Source organism: Erigeron canadensis, chromosome 2 (assembly GCF_010389155.1).
Source record: "Erigeron canadensis isolate Cc75 chromosome 2, C_canadensis_v1, whole genome shotgun sequence".
NCBI lineage: Eukaryota > Viridiplantae > Streptophyta > Magnoliopsida > Asterales > Asteraceae > Erigeron > Erigeron canadensis.
The window spans coordinates 22,707,660-22,716,874 of NC_057762.1; positions in this window are offsets into that span (position 1 = coordinate 22,707,660).

Genomic DNA, 9,215 nt, shown 5'->3' on the forward strand with positions numbered 1-9,215 from the left:
TTCGTATCAAATTCATTATTGTAATAGAACAATCAACAAATAGCTGATTGAACTATACTTGATTAGCAGGTATAGTTTTATACTTTTCAAGTTCCTTCATTGATCTAATTGAGATTAGATTATATACTGTGTTTGTGGAGAGATTGTTTGTTGTTTGAAGTTTAAATCCAGTTTCTGTTTATGGTATCAGAGCCAGGTTAAATCGAATCTAACTGGTTTTAATAATAACTTCTAGTTCATGTTGTTTCCCGATTTGCAATTAATCTAGGGTTTCTTCTTATTTTAGGGCTTTTGTGTTTGGATTTAGATTTAAGAACGGCGTATGATTTTTTAATCACCGTTTGATTATCTGGATCTATTGTCTTCATATAAACCCTAATTTCTCCAAAAAATTAGGGTTTGGTGTTCTTCGTGTTTCCGGTGGTTTTTCTAGAGTTTATTTTATTGACTAAGCGAATCAATAAATAAACCTAATATGCTGCAGATTTCTCTTCAATCATGTTTGTTTATTGACTAAGTGAATCAATAAACCAATAGGGTTCATTTCCTCTTCCTTCCGATAGCACTGTTTGTCTTCTCTTCCTTTTTCTTTTTTAAATTTTTAAAAATTTTTTTTTTTTTTTCTTATTCTCATAAAACCAACTGTGCTAATACTTGACCTACCTCCTTGAGAGGCAAGGAATCCTGTCCCTGACATTGTTTGGGAGATAAGAGTATTTTTCAAATATATATATATATATATATATATATATATATATATCTTGTTGAAAGTGGTTAATTGAGATTAATTACTTGATTGGCTGTTAGTTGAGATTAACCTGCTTATTGTGTGCTTGTCTGCTACTGTTAATTGAGATTAACTATATTCTTTGCTATTTGTTTACAATGGATGATGATAATGTAAATTTTGGTTATCAATATGAAACTGAGTCTGATGAGAGTGATAATAATGTGACTTTAATTAGTAAACTTGATCGTGGTAGTCCTTTACATTTGCATCCTAATGATTCTAGTACTTTGTCTATTGTGTCTATAAAATTAAAAGGAACTGAGAATTATAAGGTTTGGAGTTGTGCTATGATTCTTGCTCTTGAGGCTAAAAATAAAATTGGATTTATAGATGGTTCATGTAAAAGATCTAATACTGATGAAGTTCTTGGTAGGCAATGGGATAGGTGCAATGCTGTTGTGATTTCTTGGATTCTTAATTCTATTGCTGAAGAATTGTATCTTGGTCAAATTTTTTCTAGAAAGGCATCTTTAATTTGGAAAGAACTTAAAGAAACTTATGATAAAGTAGATGGTTCTGTTACCTTTAACCTGCATCATAAAATCAATTCTATGTGTCAGAATGGTATGCCTATTGCTGATTATTATCATAAGTTAAATGCTCTGTGAAAATAGTTTGATGCTCTTGTTCAATTGCCTAGATGTACTTGCCATGCTGCTGCTGATTTCTCTAAACATAATCAATTACTTAAGCTTATGCAGTTTTTAATGGGTTTGGATGATGTTTATATGCCTATTAGGAGTAACATTTTGACCAAAGACCCCTTACCTGATGTTAAAACTGCTTATGCCTTGATTTCAAGAGAAGAGTCACATAGAGGAATTGTATCAAATGGTCATATGCAAAAATCTTAGTATTCTGCTTTCAACTCAAAAATTGTTAATAGGGACTTTAACTCAAAATTTAATAATAACTTTCAAAGAACTTCTAAGTTTGGTAATACTCAAAGTTTTCAAAGAAATCAAGGTCAATCTTATGTAATTTGTGAACACAGTGGTTTTAATGGGCATACTAAAGAAAGGTGTTTCAAGTTAATTGGTTATCCTAACGATTTTGAAAAAAGGAAAGGATTTAATTCTCAGAACTTTCAAAAGAAAAGTGCAAACAGCAGTTTTACCACACCTCAAAGTAATGATTCCGCTTCTGTTAGTTTTACTGATGAACAACTTGCTAAAATTGTCAATCTGATTAAGGAGAATTCTGTGCAAGATGGTGGTGCTAATTCTAACATGGCAGGTATGTTTATGAATCATAGTAAGGTTTTTAATGATAATTTTGATAAGTACTGATGTGCAAAATCGAGCTTTAAATTTATAAAACTAAAAACTACCCAAAAACTCTCTACTACGCACTCACGGGCAGTGGACGCGATCTTTTGTAATATAGTTAAGAGGTAAGTCTGAGTTCGTTCTCAGGGATTGAGAAATGATTAGTTGCTTGTAAAATGGTTTGGAAAACAGGTGTTGCTTCAGAAATCCTTCTGACAAATAAAGTAAATTGGTTTGCAAAATGATTGCATAAATTTAAAAGAACAGTTCAGACAATATAATTAAAAGTCATCCACCTTGACTTTCCTCAACTTCAAATGTGATTGCATTTAACGAAGAACAAATTCTCTGAAGTTTAAAGATAATCGTGACAAGGTTAAGCTACTCACGTGGTATCACCAACCGTGAACAAATTATTGAATCACCTAACTACTAGTCGAATTACCCAAGTCGGTACCACCAAAACAAAGACAATTCTTCTAACAATCCGTTTTATTGACTATCAAATTATCAATTGAACCTATGTGACAATAACGTGGTACCACCAACCGATATCAATCACGTTGACAAAATTAATCTTGTCTTAAAACGATATTCACTATCATACCATGAACTAGTGATAATTACTTATAGACAAGTAACCGTTTTAAAATCACATACACATTCAACTGGTACCACCAACGAAGAATCATATGCACCCAATATCGAAATTAATTAATTAAAAGAATTAATATCATCAAGATCACAGAACAACGATAATTAAATAAACCCTTTTGAATTAAAAATATTGCAATCACACTATCTGTCTACTTTCATCAAGGTGGATGATTAAACAGTTAGCCACTCATGATCAATTCACAATAATGATTAAATAGAAGAGAAACATGATGTACCAATTGTTTGAAGAAAATAAGATGCAAGACAATAAGTAGATACGATCTAGATGGGTGCCCGTGAATCTTCAACGAATCCGCCTAAGAAATAATCTTGATTGGAGGAAGAAGAACCCATGTTGAACAGCTCCTATTTATACTCCGCCTAAGAAATACCTGATTTTCGACCTAGGGTTTCCTATTTATACTCCTCCAAAATCTGATGCAGAAACAAGGCAAGGTCTGTTCTCCTGTGCACCCACTGCGGCGCAGTGGGTTTGAGCCTTCCCTCACTGCGACGCAGTGGGGTATTGTTTGACCTTGACTTCGGCTGACTGCGGCGCAGTGGTTCGTGTGATCACCACTGCAGCGCAACATGAATCCACGACCTCCTTTCTTCTTTACTTGACTGCGGCGCAGTCAACTCTAGCCATCCCCACTGCGGTGCAATGGGGGTTTGTCCATTAAGTTTCGTGGATCAGGACTGCGGCGCAGTGGGCATGGCAACCTCCACTGCGGCGCAGTCACGAGCTTGTACAGAACCAACTTATTTCGGTCTCAATTACTTGCTAAGCTCTGCCGTCTCGTCCACTCAAATCAACTCTCATCAACATAACGTACTTCCTGGCCAATAATCACCCGAAAATGTACCAAATGGACGCGTAACCTGTTTAGAGCCTGTAAACACTAACAAACACCATAAACGTGCCAAATGCATACAAAAACGACTAAAAACATATAGTAAAATGGCCAATAACGATGTGGGTAATGGATATAAATTAGTCACATCAAATCCCCCCACACTTGAGCATTGCTTGTCCTCAAGCGAATCCAGAATTTAAGAAAAAGTAATCCTTGATAATCAAACTATCAAACAAATGACAAGTATCAAAAAGAAGCAACACCAAGCATGTCAAATGACAGAAAATGGGTGAAGCAGTTTTAATCTTAAATGAAAACTCGAAATGTTTGACAATACCTAAACAATCCGCAAGCCACGATAATCAACTAAGCATAAATGAAAACAAACGATCCTATCACTATCATTCTACTCCAACAAACTTACTTTCGGGGTTGAATATATGAAGAATCACTCATAGCTCAGTTGTGATGTATACTCTTTTACCATAGGCTTGAACCAGGATCGTCACTCCACCATTAAGGCGCAAGGATCAAGTACATTGTCAAAATAGGCATAAAGGATTATTTTAAACTAAAACTATGTATGAGGAATATGTACAATCGGAGATGGGAAGTTTATTGATTGAAAGTGGAAAGGTAAGAGTTTATATTATAAGTTATAATAAATATGAACAAATTAGTCTAATCAACCCATACCATTGATTGCCAACAAACCACTAACTCATAAGATGCTATTCCGAGAACACCTCCAAAGTACCAAGCAATCCCGACACTATTGCGGTGTATCAACTTCAAACAACTTATAATCAACCAAATCTTCCAAAATTAATGATACAACAACTTTCTAGACATTTAAAGTTGAGAAATACCTGCTAGTAGCCCAAGTTCTTTCTTTTCCTCTTTTTTTTTTATTCTATTTATTCTTTTTGAACCATTTTTACTCTACTAGTAGATACCCTCTTACAATGATAAACATGCCTATAACACTTCACTTTCTTTGTTTGAACAATCCAAGACAATCTTCAATAGCTTAACCCATTAACATATTCTCATAGAAAAGAATATTCCACAAATCAACCCATCGAAACTCTCCCAAACCATCCAAACAAACCAATGATAATCAACGGCCCCCAAGATTAGACTAACGGTATAATGAGGTAAAGTTTACATGAATAAGTGGATTTATACAGTGGAAAGGTTGAGTTACAGTGATGTATATGTTGCTAAGGTATAAAAGAAAAGAAAATTGTGTGAATATAGACAGGTATAAGTATAAGGTAGTATATTAGGGATATGGATATACAAAAGAAAAATGAAAAGAAGGAAATAAAAAGTATGGTCAAACCTAAATGCCAATTCGTCATCCAATGTACTCGTCACGATCACCAGGCCAAGTTCTAGAATCAACACATCAGCGGTATACTCTTATCAAGAAAAGACCCCGGAAATGGCTTAGAAATACCTCAAACACGCACATCTTAGCGCAAGGCATCAAAATGAAAACCCTTACTCCTGAATAAATCCAAGAGCCTAAGAGAGGGACGTATTTACGAAGCAAACAAACCAAAACCATCACTTGACACACTATATATGAAATGATGAAATCTCACAATTGGGTGTTTTGGATATATACGAGTATGCAAGTAATGTTGTCAATCCCGAGGGACTAGCCAAATAACCGTTCAGGACACACTTCGCCAATTAAAAACTTTTGTCAAGGAAACATTTTGTAGTAAAATTGCTTAATAAGTAATCAATTAAGTGTCAAAAGCAATTTACCACAAGGACAAGTTCACTTAAGTTTAAAAATAAATATCAACTTCTATTATCCCGCCAAATTGATAGCACTAGTTTCAAACATGCACATCACAGTTAAGAGCTCAAAAGAGAGACTCAAACCCCTAGATAGAATCCAAAGGCCTACGAGAGGGACATATCAACAAAACTGATAGAAATCTCAATGACAAAACAACAAAAGTGATATACCCGGTAGCTTAAACCTATTTTCCACCCCCCACACTTACGATGGACAATGCCCTCAATGTCCATATTCGGTCAAACAAAGGTAAATAGGGGTAAGCGACATAGAAAAATAAAAGCACATACCGGAATGAGGACACATTTCGTTTTGAAACAAGTTATTGACCCCGTATCACAAATGGCACTTCTGAAATAGGAAGGGCACTTTGGTTGGCGGGATAAACAACTTGTGCCAAAACGGAAGGTGCGAGAGGAGTGTGCATCAAACATAGCAATACAAATATGGAACTGAACTTACTGCCAGCATACGCACACCATCACACAATCAACACATTGATGCCATAGAATAGATGAGAAGAGAATCCGAGGGGTTCCCCCCACACTTGAGTTGCGCTATAGCCATCAAATGTAATAACCTGCTCAAATTCCATCAAAGCAACCCAAAAAAGATCAAAGCAATATGTATATCTACTTGTACATGCAACAACTAAAAGAAAAAGAAACAGAAACAAATACAATGTTCATCACCCCGTAGGGTGGATACCAACACGAAATAAGAAATAAGATATGTGTCAAAGTACAGTAATCCATCAATCAGCATGAATGAATATCAATCAACATATGACCCCATCCCACGGTACCGGATGGAAGTCATCCTCATCACTGTTGTTGTCCATGATAACCATACGGAGCGCCTAGTGGGCCAAACAAATCATCCACCCAGCTGGTAGCCTGCTCTAGTGTACCTCCTGAACCTGAGCCGCCATATCCGCCACCGGGCTGATCATCTCCCTGTCCAAAACCTCCAGCAGCGAATCCTCCTGAGCCTCCAGCAAAATCAGCAAATCCAGAATTGGCACCTGTAAAGAAACTGGGCATGGAAGAGGAAATCCCAGCATCACCACCTGTGTATCGACCAAACTGAACTGGCCCTCGGGGAGATCCTCTTAAGTCATGGGGCCGTGGGGACATCTGGGATGGCGTGAAGAAGTAAGAACCGCCATCCTGTCGATACGATGGGACACGGATAGGTGGAGGGCTGACCGGTGGAATCGGGTCAGGCCGCACAAACTCCGTCCTCGTGTACTGGGCCTGCCACATCGGCTGATAGTAATCAAGGGTGTAGTTAGTATGGGCCTGCTGTGACCCTAACCAACTCACCTCCTGATCCATACGCCGCTGGTAGTCATTGAAAGCCTGACGGCTGGCCTGCTGCCCATCGTAGATCTGCTGGAGCTGGGTGCTCAACGGGGTCAAGTATATACCAGTGGGATCCCGCCTCCTAGGTTGCTCCTGTGGAGCATCCCTCATCTCGACATCCTTAACTCCCTCCACAACGGGAGGCGGTGCAATAAACCCAGTGTCATTCAGCAGTCTAGAATTCTCCGTCTGCGTCATCTTCTTCACAATCTTGGCCCTCACCAACTCGGCCTCAGTCAAAGTCTCCTAAAAGATAGGGGACGAAAGATCAGTCTGGCACTCATCCGTATCAAAAATTCCCATGCGCCGATAGATCATAGTAACAAAGTGCCCCAAAACCAGCTCTGAATCGGAGTGGTTCCACATCCTATCCAACACAACAATGGGGGCCAAAGCAAACCTCCTAGGCGCCCCCTCAGCAAACAACTTCATCAACCAGAGATCGGTCTGGTACGCCTTGTCCCAGTGAGTGGACCGCTGTACCAGAAACGTGACAATCATACGATGGAGCATCCTTAATCGCACACTCCTGATCTTAGAAACACTACCTGACCCCCAGACGGCCAAGCTTCACCACCAGTAATCCGAGTCCAATACTAAGGAATGGACTCACCATCAAAGGCCTGCTTAACATATTGGCCCTGTCTCAACAAACTCCGAAACTCGCTGCTCTTCAACTGGTCCAGAGTGTACATGCCAGTATAATAGCCAAACTGGGCTATAGAAATCTTTCTCGCAACACCCCCACAGTAGAATGTCACACAACGCTCCTGAAAAATGTCCTTAACCTTATTCAACTCTTTTGTCACCTTCAGAGTTGAATAGAACTCCAAACACAGCTCCCTATACACAGGCTCCCGTTTGTTGAACACATTATGCCACATATCGCTCACAACAACCTATAACCAACCTGAGCTTCTATCCTAAACCATCCATTAATGTCGGCTTGTATGCCGAAATGCTGAGCGGCAGTGGGAGTGAGATATCTAGGAGGGCAAACCACCTCCTTGTGGATGGAAAACAACTCATTGAGGAAGTTGTTCTTGTGGGGTTGTTTCACCCTGCTAAATTCCAACCATGTATGCTTCTCATTCAACTGCCCTGGCCAAAACTTTAGCGTGGGTGCTTCAACTGCCTCCCGAGAAGCTTTGGCTTGCTTCTGGGCCGACCCACTTCCTTAGCCCTCCTCAACTTGCTTCCTCTTGTCGGTTCCTGACGCATCCTACAAGCACAAATCATAAGACAAATAAACATGTTAAATGCGGAATACAAACCAGGAACCGTATTAATAATCAAAGAAAATTCGTGCAGGAAAGTGCCCCACTGTGGCGTAGTGGGCATCACTACCCCCTCACTGCGGCGCAGTGAGGCTAAGTTCAAAGTTGGCCAAGGTTTACCACTGCGGCGCAGTGGTCAGAAGCAACCCTCACTGCGGCGCAGTGGGGTTCTAAACACGTGCGGGCCACAAGCCTTGGACTGCGGCGCAGTGGATCAAACCCACCACCACTACGGCGCAGTCACTTGAGGTTCTGGGCAAGTTTTTGATGTTCATCACGAATTACCAGAAAAAGGGGTACATTAATCCAACTAAATAGCAATCTTTCAACAATTTGTCACTACAAAATCTTCCATTAACCTCCCCCACACTCGTTCATCAAAAAGCCCCAAATTTTTTTCAAAACCTTGGGTTTGACTTAGACTCAAATCCGGATGAACAAGTGTTAGATTCGTGAAATTGAACACTACATTATCATCCATACCCCTTAATTAACAAAACCCACCAACCAATTCAATAATTACACCCAAAAAATCTAAAAATCAAAATTTGCAAGATTAAAAGAAAAATAAAGAAGGAAAACTTACATTCTTTCCCATGGTAGTGATTGAAAGATGAAAAGCTAAGAGAATAGAGAAAGAAAAGTGCAAAGTGTTGGTGGATTAGAGAGTAATTTCCGGAATCAAGGGTGTTCTTGGGGAGGGAAATCGTTTTTTGCTTTTTAGAGAAAGAAGATAAGAGAGTTTTTGAATGTTGAATATGTGGTGAAATCTTACCCTCTTTCCTTTTTTACTTTAAAACCCGCTCCCCCTCTTGACCACAGTGGGCTAAGGCCTTCCTCACTGCGGCGCAGTGAGGCTTAGAGCAACTGATGCCGAGCATTTGGACTGCGGCGCAGTCGATTCTCCACACCCCCACTGCAGTGGGGTGATGGTCAATGTAGGCCGTGGAAATGGACTGCGGCGCAGTGGGGTACTTTTCCAGAAAAATTATTTTTCAGTTTTAAACACAAACTTACCTCAATCCGCTTCACACCACAATTGAACCTGCACATTCTTGACAAAACAAATTAAACCTATCTAACGAAATGAAAATCAATTTGACAAAAACACAATTAAACACAGGTTGCCTCCCGAGAAGCGCTTAAATTATTTACGAGTCGTGAGCTAGACTCGATCACCATTTCA